This window comes from Tenrec ecaudatus, chromosome 9 (assembly GCF_050624435.1).
Source record: "Tenrec ecaudatus isolate mTenEca1 chromosome 9, mTenEca1.hap1, whole genome shotgun sequence".
In the NCBI taxonomy this organism is placed as follows: domain Eukaryota; kingdom Metazoa; phylum Chordata; class Mammalia; order Afrosoricida; family Tenrecidae; genus Tenrec; species Tenrec ecaudatus.
Window position 1 is genome coordinate 66,813,567 of NC_134538.1, and position 20,183 is coordinate 66,833,749.

At 39.7% G+C, this 20,183-nt stretch overlaps 1 protein-coding gene across 3 annotated transcripts in view; it reads right to left on the bottom strand.

The window, feature by feature from the left end:
• SUGCT (succinyl-CoA:glutarate-CoA transferase) overlaps nucleotides 1–20,183 on the bottom strand; it is an 880,365-nt gene that overhangs the window by 327,974 nt on the left and 532,208 nt on the right. The window lies entirely within an intron of this gene.

Consider the following 20,183-nt stretch of genomic DNA (forward strand, 5'->3'; position numbering starts at 1 on the left):
ATGATTAAAGCCACATTCCATTCAGAGATAATGGGAAGCCGACTGGGGATAGACTACTCTCAATTGTTGACTCAGATGAAACTTCAAATTGCCATAGCCCTCTCAAGGCAGCGTTTTCATGGTAACCAACTTAGCCTGGCACAGCTTTGTCAACCAGTTTGCCACGCCTGAGAAGAAAATCTGTCCCTACCTTAGCAAAAGCTTGGAGTTACCTGGCTAGGTGTTGGCGGGAGCAGTACGCGTTGATCTGCCCAGCAGAGGGCGCACAGCCCCCAATACTGGGCAGCAAGGGTCAATAAACCTGGGGAGGCGAGCGGGCGCGTGGTGGGGGGGGGGTGGGGGGGGGTAGGGTGCAGTTTGTTCCACAAACCAAAGCCTCTGAATCCGGGTCAGTGCACTGACCTCCTGTCCTCGCCTGCTCTCTGGCGCTCTGTTCCGTTCTTCTCACTCACAATGAGGTGTTAGTGAACTTCCAGATCTCAGGCACTCCAGTGGGGGAGCAAGCAGGGAGAGGGCAAAGGGGAGGCTGTTCTCTTAGGAGTGTGGAAATTTCTTGGAAAAGGAAACTTTTAACTCACTCTTATTTGGAATCATGGTTGCAGAAAAGCATCCTCAACTAGCTGTATCACGCATTGTTTCCTTCCTCCGAAGAGAACGAACCTGTAGAGCTGGAGGCCTTGAAAATAACCCTTCCCCAACATCAATGAAATAGATTTTCTGCTTTTATTCATATGGGGTTGGTATTTTACCTTCAAAAGTGTTAACATTAAGGTCATTAAGCTATTCGAAAGTTCTGCAGGGATTTTATGTAAATATATTATTTATAATTGATGAGGAATAACCATTACAAGAGGACAAAATCTCTTGCATCCTCTCACATTGTGAAGACAAATCCACCCCTTGCCCAATTCACAAAGGCCAGCCCATTGAGCTACAAGGGCAAAATTTTAAAAAATTAACTAAAGAGCCAAAGAGATTCAAACAACTCTCCAGAAACTCCAACATTCTCGCCTAAATTTTCCTTGAAGGGAACAAAGAAGTATTGTCTGCGCTCTCTGTTAACCCAAGCCTTGCTGAGATGGACAAAGAAGGCAGGAAATACTGTCTTTTCCCTTCAAAATATACTTCAGCCAAAGAAGTGAGAATTCTTCATGGAATTCCCCTACATCAAGGAGCAGCTTCTCCTCTTCCGTGTCGGCAGACGGGAGAACGACCACTGGGCCCCAGTGGGCTCTTCAGGGTGGCTAGAAGTAGAGTAAGGTAAAGCCAGGGAGTGGGGGAAGATGCAGCCTAGTCTGACCCATGATAAACCATGCTACAGGGAATGTGATCTTGACCCAGAAACCATTGGGAGGTACTGAAGAACGTCATGTTGTAACACGAGCACGTAAACATCTTGGAAAGATCACCCGCAGAAATGATGGTAGAGGGCTAAGCTTATGCATATCAAATATCTAGTGTCAAAATGAATTTTATGCTTGCTATGATAAGATAGAGAAAATCATGGAATCATTTTTGATAAACAGAACCTACTTAATATAAAAGGAAAAGTTCTCCCATTGGCCTCACCCTGGAGCTAAGACCCCACGCCCTGCTCATCCTCAGGGGCACTATTCATGCACACCACAAAACCTAGAGCCATCTCAGGCCAGGAGAAAATCTCAAGTGATCCAACTTGCGATCCGACTTCCCAATAATGAAAGCAATATATGTTAAAGAGGAATTTCACTGAATTTCTTAAAGTCTACTGGGATAGCTATTCTACTGAACAGGTCCCAGGTGGGACAGAGTTAACAGTCTTGGCTGCTACCTAAAAGGATAGAGATTTTACTCCACTCAAAGGTACCGTGAAAAAGGGCCCAATGATCTCCTTCTGAAACATCAGCAGTGAGAGCCCCACGGAGTGTATGGTACATGAATTACATGTCAATAACCTGTTAAAATACATGTGAAAAGAAACTTCCAACAACAACAACACGAGCAACCGGATGGAGCACAGTTTGACTTTGACACACAGGACTGCCAGGAGTTTGACTCAATGACAATTTAAAAAGAATAACAAAAACTACCCTTTCACAAATGTAACAGACTGTTGAGGACTCTGAGGTCAATGAAAGCCAATCTGTGCCTTCCAGAAACAGACTCCTCCAAAACAAGCAGGCAGGAAGGGGGAAAATGGGTTGTGTTTTCATGTGTCACCTTCTACAGATAAAAAGACCAATGAAAGCAACTTGTTATACTCATGCATTTATAATACATGTTCATATGTATTTAAGACCTGTCCATCCTTAGCGATCTGCACGGTCGACAGTTTGAAACCACCAGCAGCTCCATGTTTGAAAGACTGGACTTTTACTCCCGTAAGCAGTTACAGTCTCAGAAACCCAGAGCAGCTGGTGGGCTTGAATTGCTTGCCTTTTGGGTGGGCCCCCTATTCCATCAGGGCTTCCTGTTTTATTCCCCATAGACTTACTACTACCATATGGGAAAGTACTGTTATTAGGAAATGTAGAGCCGTTGGTTGAAGGAAGGCCTTCAATCCACTCCTCTACTGCAGGCAACAAGAGTGAGGGCTGCGGGCAGGAGATGTTTCACTGTAGCTCCCATCTCAGACCGCAGGGTAAAGTGGAGCTCAGATTGTTGAAGGCAAAGCCAGGTTGAGAATTCTAAGCATGCTTATATAAAGGGCTTCAAAATAATGATGGAAATTAACATTTTATTATTAGTACAAATTGAAATTTTTATCTATAAGAGACCAGAGGACTTATTTCTAACTAGAAAACGTTGTAAGCTTTAAAATGAAAACTTTCAGGCAAGGGGCAATTCTGCATTACTAAATGAACCTTGAATCAGATCGTGAAATTATTTAGATCATGTTTTGTATTATATTTTTGAAGCTTGCTCTTTCTTCTCCAGAGCTGCCATCATCACGTGCAGTAAAAGAAGAGCAGGCTTACTGTGATACTCCACATCACAGAATTTTGTGTTAATGAACCACAACATGAAGCCAGGGTATTTTGCGGTTCATGTAATTATTTCCATAACAAACTCAAAACTTTCAGAAAATACTTCTACGCAGCATTATTTTATCAGTCAGAAATCCATTATACTAGCACCACATGTATTTGTGGCAGGGACATATGCACTTCATAGTTACAGTCTCCAGGGTAAACTGATGTCTGCAGGCCCAGAGCTCTCCCTCTGGTTCCTGATCGAATGAGCCACAAGCTTTAGGTTAACCCAAGACAACCTATAAACTAGAGGAGAAAGGGCCCTTTAGCGTATATATCCAGATGTCAAACACTATACAGTCCCACCTTATATGTTCATTACTCTGGAAGGAAGTAGCTAAGAATGTTCTTTTAGTATAAGGAGGTTGGTGGTGTTGTCGTCATTAAGTGTTGGACTGGAAATCCCAAGGCCCGTAGTTCGAAACCACCCCCCCACACTCCTCAAGAGAAAGATGGGGATTTCTACCTCAGGAAAGAGTAACCCTGTCAGAAACCCATAGGGGCAGTTCTACCCTGTCCTTTAAGGTCACCATGAGTCAGAATTGACTCAATGGCAATGAGTTTGGGGGTTTTGTTTTTATCACCTCTATGCTAAATTCTGGGCATAGCATGGATTTTATTAGTTGCCCTACTACAATGAGTAATTTTGAATTTCAAGTAAACGTAATGTAAAAAACACAGCCCCCTTCTTTTTATTTATACATTTGATGCCCATTTCATAAAGCTTTGGCACTGGCTTTATTAGAATGACAGTAGTCTCTGAAATATTTATACCCCCCAAATATTGCACAATGTGTCTAAAAGACACTTGAAATCCACTCATTCCAAAGTAAAGATACCTTAAACACATAAAACTGCCTCTAGTTAGAGAATTCTGAATAGCATCCTCACCCCATGGACATACCTATTTTTATTACAAACAATGAATGGTTCTTAAATTGAATCTAATATGAATTATTTAGGAAGAAATATATTTTCTCCTGATTCCCCAGAAATTATGAATTCATATATGCTCTTGACCAAGAAAAAATTTATTTACTGATTTTAATAAATTCTACTTCTCAAAAGTATTTGAGGCTTGATTTTTAAAATCATCTAGGAAATCAAGGGCTAAATCTCCTATGTCTTTCCCAAGGAAAATGAACATGATTCTTACAACTTTATCCTGAATGATGCCAAAGCCCTGGAGATGAAGCAGCTACACAGAGGTTATCCTATAAAACTCCTTCCCTTGCCAAAATCAATACCGTGGATGACATTCTACAAATGATGTGGTGACAGTCAGCCCTCGTGACCCATCGTCTCACAACCATGATGTGTGGAATTTGGGTGGTGGCCTTTTCAGCATAGCCTCTCCAAGTTTGGCTAAAGAGAGACATGTTTGAAGAGATTTTTCTTGAATGTGTTTGAGTTTAAATTGAGACTCATACATGCCTGATTAATGTGTGAATGTTGAAATTTTTTGTTCGCATTTGCTTGCTTGGAGTAAGGCTCCGAAAAAGAATGAGATGCAGTCATGTACACTTTCAGAAAGAGGCTGGAACATGACAAGGAGTCTGCTGTGGCCCTTTAGCAGGTCAAGCTGACTGAACCCTTTCCAGATAAGCGAACAATGTGTTGCTTCACAGCCTAGGAGGACAGTATAACTGCCATGAGAGACATTGTCCTCAGTTTTGTAGAAACCACTGGAGCGTCCCCCATAGTGAGCAAAGTCAGGACCCCAGGACCATATGTGCATCTTGATGGAACTTGAAAATGCACCTGTCTCTTGACTTAGACACTGATATTCACTGAGTGAGCCTTCCTGGCAGACATGGCTGAGACAACGCGCCCCCTCTACCTGAAATTCTGGGATTTAGATCCTGGAAAGGGGAGCTAGAGCAAAGAAAGTAAGACTGCTTACCAGTGAGGTGGAAGCCTGAAATTATACTAGCAAAAAGAGATTTCACAACTCATCACTTCATAAGCCTAGAAAAACTTACTTCCGATATTGAAATCAGTTGGATTTTTAAGGTTTGCTTCTGGAAGAGTGAAGGGAACCTTAAAAAGTAAAATCAGAAGTACAATTTAGAGAACGAAGATATATCATTAATAAGGTTACATACATTAAACATCAGCCGTAAATCTGGTAAGATTAACCCGTCCTGTGGAGGACTGAGCAGGCCGTGGTACTGCAGTTGGCATCGCTCCCAAAGCAGCAGGAAGTGACACCGCTGCAAGTTGGTGGAGAAGCATGGCGATGAGCTCCCCTCCCACGCTTCATTTCCTCCCGTTTAAATAAAGGCAATCTTCACTCTCCAATTTATAGCCAGCAAGCTCATTTCCTAATTAATGAGACTACACAATCTACCCACAAACTTCTCAGAAACTCCCCCAGCCTGTGGTGCCCTGTGGCAAGAATAAGAAGGGGAGGCAAGTGAATTTCAAGCACCAGCTCCTCAGACTTCCCTTTAAGTGTTGGTTTCAACCTTCCTCTTCCTGGTCTGACCACAAAACAGAGCTGCTTCCTGTGGCATCTGAAGTGGGCAGCCGGAACAAGAGAGAGCTTTTTGCCCTGGAGGCAGCGGAAGGTGAATCCTGTTTAGGTCTCTCTCATAATTAAAACCTGTGGCCACCACTGTGTTTAGAATAGTGCATAGAAAAGGAGATGGGCTTCAAGATAATAGAGATGATCTCTTTGGGAATCATCACACGGGACCACAGAATTTTTGGTGCCTCAGTATTAGAGTTGTATCTAGGTATATTTGACTTGATAGTTCTAAAAATGGCACTAATCTTCCCAATCCACTCTAGCTCTTTAGATAAAGAGCATGTCCCACTCATCATTCAGCTCATCCATAAAAAATCAGGATATTTTAATACCGTATTTAAATGAATATATTTTAAACATAAAGGAAACATATTTAAAATTGAAAATTGTTGTTGTGCTGTTAGGTGCCATTGACCAACTCTATGTACAACAGGACAAACACTGCCGGCCTGCACCAGCCTCAAATTGTTCTTATGTTTTAGCCATTGTGTCGATCCAGCTCATTGAGCCCATTCAGCTCTTTTGCTGCCCCTCCGCTCTACCAACCACGATGTCCTTCTCCAGGGACGCGTCTCTCCTCACAACTGTCCAGAGTACGTCTTGCCCTTTTTGCCTCTTACATTTATTCTGGTCATACTTCTGGTTAAGATCTCTTATTCTTCTGGAAGTCTGTGGCAGTTTCAATATCATTTGATATCACCATAATTCATTGATTTTCCTTTAGTCTTTCTTATTCAATATCCAACTTTCACACGCATCGGAGGTGGTTGAAACTACCAGGGCTTGGATCAGGCGCCCCTTAGACCTTACAGTAACCCTCTTCAACACTGAAAAGAAGTCTTGGGCAGCAGCTTTACCCAATGCAGTGCCTCATAAACCTGGGCACGTTGGCTGCTACTCCCAGAGGCATTCATTATGGATCCGAGCAGGATGAGATCCTCTGCCTCTTCAACTTTCTCTCCATGTATTGTTATGCAACGAGTCTATTAGTCAAGGTTGTAAGGATTTTGATCTTCTTTATATTGAGTTAGAATCCATGCTTAAGGATGCAATCCTTGATCTTCTTCAGCAAGTGCTTCAAGTCATCCTCACTTTCAGCAAGCAAGGTTGTGTTATCTGCATATCACAGGTTAGTAAACCCTCCAATCCTGATGCCACATTCTTCATATAATCTCCCACCTCTGATTATTTACTCAGCTGACAGATTGAATAAGTATGGTAAGAAGAAACAACCTCAATGCACAACTTTCCTAAATAGAAACGCTTAACAAAAAACGTTCAGCCTTAATTCATACTAAAAGCAGTGATTTCTGATACAAACTTTCTTGTCGTTTGACACGCAAGGATCCTTTGTGTCAAACGTCCAAGAGGGGGATCTGCCAGGGCATTCTTACGTAAGTTTTCAACAATAGACTGCCATCAACTGCGCATCCAAGCTTCACAAGATTCTGGCTTCCATTGTCTCTATATCTTGGTGAAATATTTCACCTGTTCTTTACGCAAGTCACCACGGTTCTCTGGAAAGTGATCTAAGTGACTGTGCTGATAATGAACTTCAATGCTTATGAAGTGGAAGAGCATGTCTTTGACTACTGGTGTGTAGTTGCGTGCTTCTTGTTGCCATGAAAATTTTTCACATAAAAAGAACAAATGAAAACCAGGCAGATGATTCCATGTTATTAATTGATGCTATGTAATGTGATTATTTATAAGTTGTCAGATCTGTGGTACATTAAAAAATTTTTCCTTCAGTTTTTCCATGGTAAGTCAGGTAACTTGTGTACTATATATATGCAAAGTATGAAATGTCTTTATTCAAAGCCTTTACAAATTGTTTCATGAGGTCTAGCTTTTCATGTTGTGGTAACAGTATGATTCTATTTCATGTGAGCAAAGGTTCATTGATAATATTTGTCCCATGATCACTATATATTCCCTTGGAAGCCAAACTTTTGAAGCACGATGTTCATGAAGACATAAAGTGAAAAGATACTTTATCTAGCCAGGTTGTTGAACAAAAAGAAAATGAACCATCTTCAACTCTATGTAAACCACCCATTGATATTCTTGGTAATTTATCTTTTCCAAGACTAAAAAGATGGCCTTGTGCTCTTCATTTATTCTGTTGGAGTAACTGATTGGACTAGAACCATATTTGTTGCTGTTATTTTACAGAGCACATTTCAAACTACATTTTGAATTATTGAAAAGGAATACCACTCAGTTATGTTCTGAGAGACCAATTTTCTTCTAAAGGTCTCCAATGTCATTGCAGAATACAAAGTTGTTGTCTTCCGTAAACAATGGCAGCAAATACTTTTTTCTCCTTTGATAAAATCTGTTCTAGACTGAAGTACATTGTTTTCTTTTAGTCTGGAGGAAAGCACTTCAGAAAACTTTTTAGACAGGTTGAAGTTCCTCATCCCTATGTGAAGTTGTTTGGAAATCACTGTCACTGCCCCTACGTTCATTACCTGTGTCCCATCAGCTGTGGTATCTCAAGGGAAGATGGAATGGGTAGAAGATCTGAATGTGAAAAGGTGTGCACTATAGGAAAGGAAGTAGATGAAGAGTGGTGCCACTAAGATCACTATACACGCACACACACACACACACACACACACACACAATTTAAATACATAAGCTGATATGGTCTAGTCAATGCAATCTTCTAAACCAGGACTCCAAATAACCCAGAAACAGGCCTAAAAACCAAGACACCAAGGAGAAATATTGCTGTTGGACTGTGTTATTCCTTTGTCAATATTTTGAAAGTCTATGATTCATGTATCATGTGTGAGAGGTTTTGAAATTGACACTCTATACATTAACTATATACCATATAAACTCGTATATAAGTTGAGTTTTTCAGCACATTTCTAATGCAGTTTTGTGATAAAATTAGGTGCCTCAACTGGTATTTGGGTCAGCTTATACTTGAGTATATATGATAGAATGATGCTGTATTGGGGATGCTGAGTGTCCATTCAGTGGGTAAAATCACTATTTTATACCACCTTACTTTAAAATATGACATCCTATATTATTTTACTTCTCATGCACCTTAACAAACACCTTTCCAGGTTTATGCCCCATCAGATCTCCTTAGATACCTGCTCCAACTACTCTTAATTCAATGTTTCCCTAACACTTGCATTTTTACATAAATGGTCCTTCTTCCTTTGGTGCCTTTTTCTACTTTTCTTCTAAAAACAAACAAACAAAAATAAGATCTTGCGTCTCAAATAAGAAAGCCACCCTGTATGCAGCTCGTCTCCATTCACCTCTCACAAGGGTTAAGTACCCAGAAAAGGATCCACAACTTTGTGGTTGTGAGGTGTTGTTGGGTCAGCTCTGGCCCATAGTGATCCTATGTACCACAAAACAAAACAGCACCCAGTCCTCTGCCAGCTTCACAATCACTGACAGATTTGAGATCGTTTTTGTAGTTGCTGTGCCATTCCATCTCATCCAGGGTCTTCCTTTTTTTTCATTGACCTTCTATTGCACTAAGCATCATGCTTTCCAGGGATTATCCTCTCCTGCCACAGCTCAACATTTAGAAAAGTGTCAGGGTTCCAGACTACTGAGGACTAAAGTCCTGTTCCTCTCTCATATTCCTGTACTTTGGGTGATGTTTAGAGTACTGTGAAAATTAAACAGCTGCTTTCTTGATATGTGGAGCTATTTCAACCTGTGCACAGATCTGCCCCAGCACAGGCATCGTCACCCCACTGGACAAGAACCTGCAAAGCATTAAACCACTCATAAGACTTTTCAGCCTTTTTTTCTCATTTCTTTTTTGATAAAATAAAACCTTGGAATTGGGCAAATTGATGGGATAGTGGAAGCACCAAGGATAATCTTTGTAGGTCCCAAATATTAACTGAAAAAAATTAGAAAGAAATCTGACGTGTATTAGTCAAGACAGGGTGCAATAGTACCATAACAACTCCAAAACTCAGTAACTCCAAACAACAGGGGTCACCCTTTTCCTGTGCGGTATGTCAGTTGTTGGTCAGTAGTTGATTTTGTGCATTTTAGGGACCCGGGCTGATGGAAAAGCTATCGTGTCAGTCATTTTCCAGTCTACCACAGCAAAAAGAGAGGTACTGTAGGGTTTCAAACTGGATCTGAAATGTTCTGGCCTGGAAATGTCACGAGCCCTCTCTGCATAACACTTTGGCTAGAACTCGTCACATAGTCTCACCCCACCATAGGATAGCCAGGAAGTGACATTCTACCGCGCTGCCAGAGGCAAAAAGTTAGAGATTTTTGTAAACAGCACTGATGACTACCACATGACCTTATTTGTACCTCGGGTTTGTAGAGTGGATCATACTAGTTACAATAAATTGAATTGTATTTTACAGAAGTAGTTTCTCCTGTTGGTTTGGTTTAAATAAAATTAAAATTGCTCATAGATGTTTTAAGAGTCTATTTATCCAATCTGAAAGATTCTAAAAAAACTGAGCCGCACTTGAGGTGGTATAAAACCCTGCACAATTATAACTCCAAGAGCTTTTGTTAAGGAAACTAGTAGATAAAATATTTGCTTGATATATATTCCTATATATTATAATGTGTTAATCCAACTATTAAAAATAAGATAATTATAAAGAGGTTATTTTGAAGAAAGTGAAGTGATGGAAAAACAAAGATCACTTAGAATAGCAACAAGATGTTTGTACCTTCCTGCTGTATAACTGGAAGAGTCTTTTAAGTTTATGTGTCAGAGTTTTTCTATCCATAAATAGGCAATATTATTGCATTCAATGACAAAATATTAATTTGGCATTCACTACATCAAGACAATTGGCCCAATTGATAATACAAAAGCTAAGCAAAGGAAAAAAGATATGATGCTTCACTTCGTGAATCTTATACTATTTACCACTTATGATCTAAATCATTGGGTTCTAAATAATAAAATGTAGGGATATACATATGTATAGACAAAATATAAAACAGTACCAGTTCCTTCACTAATCTGTTAGGTATACTGGCAGACGAGCCTTTTTAGGAGCCCGGTGCTGCTGCAGGTAAAGAGCTGAGCAGCTACAGACGTTGGGCCTCTACTCAAGCCCTCCCTCAATGCCAGAACACTGTTCTAAACCTGGGATTCTCTGATGCTCACCTTCCCCAAAGGATCGCTGAGGACAAAACGGGTGTAAAACCAAATGTGGTGAAGAAAGCTGATGGTGCCCGGCTATCTAAAGATACAGTGTCTGTGGTCTTAAAGGCTTGAAGACAAACAAGCAGCCCAACTTCATTGAGAAGCAACAAAGCCCACGTGGAAGAAGTACACCAGTCTGTGTGAGATAATGAGGTGTCAATGGGATCAGGTATCAGGCATCAAAGACCCAGAACAAAAAATCATATCAATGTGAATGAGGGGGAGTGTGGAGTGGAGACCCAAAGCCCATCTGTAGACAATTGGACATCCCCTTACAGAAGGGTCACAAGGAAGAGACAAGCCAGTCAGGGTGCGGTATAGCATCAATGAAACATACAACTTTCCTCTAGTTCTTTAAACTTCCCCCCACCCACTATCATGATTGCAATTCTACCTTTCAAATCCGGCTAGACTAGAGCACTTACATGGGAACAAACAAGAGCTGGAAACATGGGGAATCCATGACAGACATACAAGAGCTGGAAACACATGGAATCCAGGACAGATAAACCCCTCAGGACCAATAATGAGAGTAGCAATAACAGGAGAGTAAGGGGAAGATGGGGGTAGAAAGGGGAAATTGGTCACAATGATCAGTGTCCTCCCAGGGAGATGAACAACAGAAAAGTGGGTGAAGGGAGACATGGGTTAGTGTAAGACATGAAAAAATAATAATAATTTATAAATTATCAAGGGTTCATGAGGGATGGAGGGTGCAAAAGGAAGGGGGGGGGAATGAAGAGCTGATACCAAGGGCTTAAGTAGAAAGTAAATGTTTCAAAAATGATGATGGCAACAAATGTGCTTTTCACAATGGATGAATGGATGTATTGGGATAAGAGCTGTATGAGCCCACAATAAAATTATTTTTTAAATATTTTTTTAAAGAGTTGAACTGTTAATTGCAAGGTTAGTGGTTCAAACCAACCAGCCAGTCCAAAGGGAAAAAAATGAGGGTATTTGCTTCCACAAAGATTCACAGTCTCAAAAATCTTACATAGCATCTCTTTCGGTTGGAATCAGCTCGATAGCAATGGGAAGAGAAAATAAGACTACCAAATGCTCCTTAGAAACAAGTTTGGTACCACTTAGCCTTACTTCCTTGGACATGCCATCAGAAAAGGTCGACCACTAGAAAAAGACGTCATGCATGGTAAAGAGCTAACAAAAATAAGGAAAATTCTCAATGAGATGTGTTGACGCAATCACCTGAACAATGAGCTCAAACAGAGGTAGATAGAAGCAGGAAATGTTTCCTTCTGCAATACAGACAGTCACCATGAGTTGACAACACTTAAGGAGGATAAAAGAGGCAAATTAAATAAGATACAAAAGAGCATTTAATTGACTACTCTAGTAACGAAAAGAAGATCCTAATCCATACCTACCTACTGAAGCCTAGCATGTAAGGAAACTTATGATGAAATATTGATACGTGAAGACAAACCTGTCAAACGAATGTGGGCATTTAATGAAGGGAACGAGTCTACTGATTTCATAGCTCAAACAGAGCCTGGAGTGTTCTCCTTTAAGACCCCAAGTATTCAATGTAGACTAATTTGTGCATGAAACACCTTGATTTTTACACTACTTAACAAACTTAAGAAAGTTTCCATTCAAGTAGCAATTTGCATCCCTACCAAATACTCACAATACAGTCACAAATAGTTACATAATTGTGTGTGTCTTTCTTATTCTTTCAATATCAGTAGTACCAATGTAGTTTCCAAGAACAGACTGTCCTCCCGATGCCTATTGTAATTTGATTTTTCAGCTATTTTTATTGGAAAGAGTGAATAAACTATTAAAATACAAAGGATCCCTTTGTAACAAAGTTACAAAGAAAATGTGCAAAAAGCAATGGAAAGGATAAGAAATTATTTTTAAATTGAACAGTTTGTTTTATTATTAACAATAACAATAAAGTAAGTCACACAGCTCATAAGTCCTCCCAGATGAGACATCTGTGGGATTCTCTAGCTTGAAAAAAAGCTTAGCTTATAAACATGTCAGCCATGTTCCGAATAAAATGAAGATTTCGCACTACATGAGAATGTGACTATTTGTTCTTCAACATTTCCAAAACTTAGTTTTATTTTAACTAATGCTTTTCATTCCAATTAAACAGGTCATCCTTTTCCATCTACTTTAGGGGAGATGAGGTCTCAGTAACTCTTCTTGATGAATTTAAATTTCGTAAGCTAATACTATATTCAAGATCACAGATCAACCACCGGGACGTAGTCTAAATTCTACTGAGTTCAGAGGTATAGGCACCATTTTGTTTCACTTGTGCTGTCATTGTGAGTCATCCTCGGTGGTGTAGACTCCCAATATTGCCCACGTATCTCATTCAAAGCGATAGGGTAGACTGTCAGACCATGGTAGTTCAGTTAAGGCCTGAGTCCATATTTGGAGAAAGCACTACAATATCCCATCCTGGAAACCAATTTTGAGAGTGGTAATCACTGACATTAGGTGAAGACAGCTCTCCACAACAAGGCTCACCTAAGAGCGCCTTGTGGTGCGCTGAGGAGCCTGAAATAGCCGAGCCAGGAGAGAAGGTTGATATGCAAGAGGTAGAAGGAGGAAAACTAAACAAACAAGCAACACATATGCAGTACTTCATGTGTGCCAAGCAGTCAGTGTTTTATAGTTATTTATTCATTCAATCCTTGCTAGAACTTTACTAGGTATGTATAATTTCCATTTTACAGAGGACGAAATTGAGCAAAGAAGAGGTTAAGGAGCTTGTCCACATGGGGCAATTAAAATTTGAGAACATTTTGAGATGAACTGATCTCCAGCAATTTGGTAAGTGGAGCCTGCTGCCATAATAATTGGGTATAAAAAGGAGATGCGCTCATATTTTATAATCACAGATTGGTAGAGGTGACAACATATTGAGATTTTACATAACATCTTATTTGAAATACGGTTCTGAGATTTGGGAAAAAACACTTTAAAAATAGCCTCTTTAAGACTGTTTGCTTCTTTTTAAAATAGGGTTCTCAAACCTTCCTACACATGAACTTAGGTGGTAGTTCACACTCGGGGGTAGCATCTGTGCCCATCCCCTTTTGCCAAGGTCACCATCAAAACGTACACACTGGTCTTGAAACCAGTCATCCAGGGATAATGTTTTGTCTCTTCCTGCTCCTCTGCTAACACGTGTTAAGCATGTGGTGGAGGTAAGTGGTGAGAAAGTACAAGGGAGAAAAATGCATGTCTGTTACTGAAGCAGGGGCGCAGGGAAGGAAACAAATAAAAAACCAAGCAGTTGCCATTGAGCTGATTCCAACTTGTGAAGCCCCAGGGGAGCCTTTCTTCCCAGATATTTCTGCGTGGGTTCAAACCCCCAGCCCTTCCGTTAGAAGGCAAGCACTTAACTCTGTACCCAGGTGCTCCTTGAAGGACAGAATTGGGTTGATCCGTTCCTTCCTGAGTGTGTACTCCACGGCCACTTCAGTCTGGACAGATCCGAGCACCTGGCCGTGTCTCTCTTAGGCCCTGTCCTTCACAATCTTCTGTTCTTCCCCTTTCTGTGCCGCCAGCAGCTCGAAGCTGTACTTCTCTGCTCTAGATGGACCCCTCTATTCTTCCTTGTGACCTTAATTACCACACAGGCTATTTGACTTAGCTCTCCAGAGAGATGTTTTTTATGCCAATGTGTCAAAATGTAAAACATCACTGTTTATTACTAAGACATGTGTACAGCAGACAGCCTAAATTTCAGTCACGGATCCCTGGACATGGAGCCAAAGAACAGCAATGGGTGAAAATCCTCCAACACTTGCTAATGGGGGACAGTCTATCCAATTAGTAATACTTTGCTTTTGGGGGCTACATATAAAATATTTCAGTCAAAGTAATCATCTTCCAAATGTTGTCTGCTGTTCCTATTCTGACCCACAATAAGGGGATCCTCTAGAGAACCTTAAAAACTCACTGCCATCAACTCAATTCCGACTCATAACGACCCTATAGCATAGATAACATATAATATACATATATATGGAAATGTTATCATTACCATACAAGATTAAAATGATTTTGTTGGTGAATAATATTGAAAGTACAGTGGACTGCTAGAAGAAAAAACATTTCTGTCTTGGAAGAAGTACAGCCAGAATGCTTCTTAGAAGCAAGAATGGCCAGATTTTGTCTCATGTACTTTGGACATGTTGTTGGAGAAACTGGTTCCTGGAAAGGGCCTCGTGCTGGGTAAAGCAGAAGGTGAGCTTCCCAATAAGGAAAGCCCTCAAGTAACAGATGGGCACTGTGGCTACCACCAGGGGCTCAAACAACCCCACCTGAGGGGACAACATGGACGCAGTCTTTTGTTCTAGTTCGCAGGTTGCTGTGAGCGGCACCTACCAGAGTCCTTTCACTCTCCATCTAACTCCCATGATCTTGAGCTTTAAAGTAAAATTACAAGGTGAAAATTAAAGAAGATAAATTTAGAAATGTTCTCTAGGATTACATGTTTAAAGATATGCACATATATAAACACATCCAGATATGCATATATTTAATTCATGCTGTGAGATTTACTGAACAGAATGGCAAGTCATTAAGATACCAACTACTGACTTTCTTTCAGCTCAAAAGAGCAATTTTATTGAATATTTTATCATTAGATCACTCAGAAATATTTGTTATATGTACATGTTTATATTTTCACCCAAACATAATTATTTTCTAGCTAGCAAAAATGCCAATTTTCTATGCAAATGTATGCAGCTTCGTACTCAGAATTCCAGGGGAAATGGCAATCAAAATTCGTGGAAGAAAAAAGATATTTGTTCAATTCTTTTTTTATGGGTTATAAAGTATTTTCACATTCATATTCACTACCACAAATTCCATTCAAAAAATAACAAGACCTGTAATTTATACTTTCCCTTATGAACATATTTTCAAACTAATAAGTACTTGGGGAATTTTATTCTATATGATATTCTCAAAGCTTGAACCTGGAGAAATGTTTAAGCAGAGAATTAAGCAAAATGTTTAAATGAAAATCATTAACTAGTCTTGTTGATATTTTAATTAGTAAGATGGAGCACTCCTTATGCATTAGGAATGTGATCATGGGTAAGATCTTTTACCACTCTGCATGTCACCTCTTGGGTTGTAAGCCAGAAACAGCCCCTCATCTGCAGGTAGATGACACATTGTTCACATCATTTTTTGAGGTTCCCTCTGTGTAACAAGTTTACACATCTCTGTGATTATGAGCATACACCCAAAGTAACGAAGACAGAGCCATGAAAGGCCTTCAGAGATTTAATTCTGTTTGATGTTTTGTTGTTGTTTAGGACATGTAAAAAGAGGAAGTCAGTATACTTGTATATCTAAAAAGACACTGTACGAAGGTCTCATAAAAGTGGTTATTGTAATTTTCATTGTGTATTGAGAATTTTTAAAGTCAGCTTTCAAAGAGGTTGAGGGCCTCATATGGTAGTTATTTTTTATTTAAACAAATTAAAAGGAAAATGGGATAAGTTGTATGACATCTTACCATTCACATTTAATTAAACTACCTCTCCACTTCCACCTCCACCCCCTTTCCCATGCCAAAGGCACAAACACCAAGTTAAAGAAACATTTACTGTGTCAATTCATGTTAAATATAAATTTAACTGTTTTAGCCATGCACACACAAACACAAGACCATACACACGAACACATCTCTTAAGAGTTTTCAATTTCTGCATCATTTATATATATATATTTATATATATATATATATGATAAAATAATGATATGCTCAAACACCAAATTTTAGTTCTTAGTTCTCAAAATAACCTTAGCTGTAATCATTAAGCAGATTCCCAATTGACATTGTGAAACTACACTTGGGCTTATTTATAAGTCTTTCTGTCTTTCTAAGTTACATTTTATGCATAATTTATATACAGTAAAATTCACCCTATTTGGTTTAGACATAATATTTCTATCATGGGCAAAAAGTATCTTGTGCATCTTTGTAGCCACCCCTTCCCTTCATGCCCAGGTCCTGGAAACCAGTGCTCTGTTCTCTTTCCTACAGTTTTGACTTTACTAAAATACCATATAAATGGAATCATACAGTAGATGTGGATTATTCCACTTAAGATGATGTATTTTAGCTACCTGCATGTTGTGTATATATATTTGCATTCCTGATCCTTTTTATTGCTCAGTAATATTCCACTGATTAAAGGCATGCCATTGTTTATTTCATTATTTGTTTATTCACTTACAAGCAAAGGCTATGTGAGTTATTTCCTACTTGAAAGCCTTTCTTGTAGTAGAGAGATATGAGAGCCTGTTTCTGCAAAGATTACAAACCTGGAAAGCCTAGGAGGCAATTCTACTCGGTCTTCAAGGGGTACATGAGTCAGAAATGACTTAATGGTAATGGATTTGGTTGCAACTAAGACTTACTTTTTAAAAAATTAATTAATTTATTTTTATGAAATAATTTTATTGGGGGCTCTTACATATCTTATCACAATCTATATATTCATCCATTGTATCAAGCGCACTTGCACATATGCGGCCATAATCATTTTCAAAGCATTCTCTTCTCATATGAGCCTGATATCAGCTGCCCATTTCTTCCCACTCTCTGCCCTACCTGCCCTCCCTCATGAACCCTTGATAAGTTATAGATTATTATTTTTATATCTTACATTGTCCTCCATCATCTCTCACCCACTTTTCCAATGTTTATTCCTCTGGGAGGGCGTGATAGATTGATCCTTGTGATCAATTCCCACTTTCTCCCCCCACCCTCCCCTAATCCTCCTGGTATCTCTACTCTCATTGTTGACCCTAAGGGGTTTATCCTGAAGTCCCTGTGTTGCAGCCTCTTATCAGTAGCAGTGTGAATATTCTGGTCAAATCCGATTTGTAAGGTAGAATTGAGGTCAAGGAAGCACCAAAGAGCTACAGGAAAGTTGCGTGTTTCATTGGTGCTATGCTCCACTCTGACTGCCTCATCTCTTCCCTGTGACCCCTCTGTGAGAGGACATCCAATTGTCTGCAGATGGGCACTGAGTCTCCACTTCATGCTCCCCCACCCCTTTCATATTGGTATGATTTAATTCTGGATCTTAGATGCCTGCTACCTGATCCCATTGATACCTCATGATCACACAGGCTGGTATGCTTCTTCCATGTGAGCTTTTTTTGTTTCTCAGCTAGATGACTGCTTGTTTATCTTCAAGCCTTTAAGACTCTAGATGTTATATCTTTTGATAGCTGGCACCATCAGCTTTCTTCACCACATTTACTTATGCACCCATTTTGTCTTCAGCAAGTATGTCAGGACAGTGAGCATCACAGAATGCTGGATTATTAGAACAAAGTGTTCTTGTGTGAGAATAAGTTGGTGAAGACTTAGAATTTTACCTAAACAGACAAATTCAAATCCTAACTCCATCAGATATTAACTTTTCCCTTGGGCAAATTGCTTATATTCTTTATATCATATTATTACTGTGATGATTAAATTAACACATAGTTTACACATCCTACCAATAAGTGGCAGGTCACATAACTATTACTTCTGGTTCTTAAACTGTGATCTACTTCACATCTTCAAACGTATCCCAAACACAGCATATTTGATTACCTTGATGCTTCTGTTATATCTTTTACTTAGGCTATCCTGCCTTCTCTTTCTGCTGCCCAGCCTTAAGATTCAAGTCCATCTTCCTCCATGGGGCCCCTCCTAACTCATAATCTTACAACTGGATCAATAAGTAACTATGGTAAAAGAGAGAAGGTTGAAGCTGTCAAGGATATTTCCTTACCTGAAGCCACAATCAGTACTCATGGGAGCAATAGTCAAGAGATCAAAGGATGAGTTGCATTACATAAATCTGTGGCACAAGACCTCTTTTGAATATTGAAAAGCAAGGATGTTACTTGGAGAACTAAAGTGCACCTGACTCAAGCCACAGTGTTTTCCATCGCCTCATATGCATGACAGTCTAACACTGAATAACAGAGACCACAGAAGAGTGTGAACTCTGGTGCTGGAGAGGAAGAGTGAAAGTACCATGGACTCCTAAAAGGACAAAACCTGTCTGACTTGGAAGAAGTATGATTAAAATGTTCCTCAGAGACCACGGTGGCACGACTTCATCGTACATACTTGTGGACATAAGAAATGAGTCCCAGGAGAAGGGCATCATGCTGGTTTAAGAGTAGAGAGGTGAAAAAGAAGAAGGTCCTCAATGAGGTGGATTAACCCAGTGGCTTCAGCAATGGGTTCAGGCATAAGAACAATTACGCAGATGATGCACGACTAGCCAGAATCTCATTCTGTTGTCACAAGGTTGCTATGGGTGGGAACCACCCTCACAAAAGTCCAGGCTGAGAAAAGCAGCGAGGTTAGGGAATGACATTCCAGTTATCCTTTAGCCCTGACACTTACACATGGTCTTGTCTCCTTGCTGCAAACACCTTCCTATACGTAGAAGTCACATCAATCTTCCTGATTATTTATATTATGTTCATACTACTATTGCATTAATATATTTATTCAAAATTAAAGGTACAAATCTACAAAGGCTAATCTGAAATATAAGATGAAAAGTAATATCTTTAAGCTTATTGTCCTCTGGCCAGGCCCTAGCTGCCCTCATGGTATCTCTCCATTTTTCATTGTCTTATTTTGTCTTGGCATGAATGCCCTGCTCAAGAAGTTATTGAAGAGATCTGGTTTAAATTGCTTTTTCCTTTAATTCCATTCCATGTTCTTGACCAAAAGATCTACAGAGTGACATAACAGTGTTCTTCCCAGCTTTGCCTGAAGCCAAGGGAGTATAAAAGAAAATGTAGCTATTTAAAGTCCAAATCTTGGCTAAGAAATAAAATGTTTTGGGGGTAAAATCCAAACACACAGCACACACACGAATACCTGCAACATTGATGACAATAATATATCATTTCTTAATGATTTGTCTTAAAGATGCACTATAAGCTATAAAGGGCTATACTATATAAATTGGTAAGTTTGGACTACAACTGCAAGCGATTCAGAGTCACCAGTGGCTCCTCAGGAGAAAGTTAAGACTATTCTGGCCCCATAAAGATTTACATTCTATGAAATCCTATACAGCGTCATTATGAATCAGAATCAACTAGACGGCAATCTTTTGTTGGGGGAGGGGGTCGTTATACAGATTAGGGCAGATGAGGAAAAAGACATGGTGATGTACTGCTGGAAATCAACCAGTGAAAATGCTATGTGTCCCAATGATCCAATTTGTGACTGGCCGAGACAAAGTCTTACTGCTTGAGCACAGGGGCACCATGAACTGGGAGGGAACTCTATAGCATCTAACAACAGCAAGGTGTATCTCAAGGACCAGTAAACCCAAACGCACTATCATCAAGTCAATTCCAATGCACAGTGACCCTATATGACAGAGTAGAACTACACCTGTGCATTTCCCAGGCTGTACAT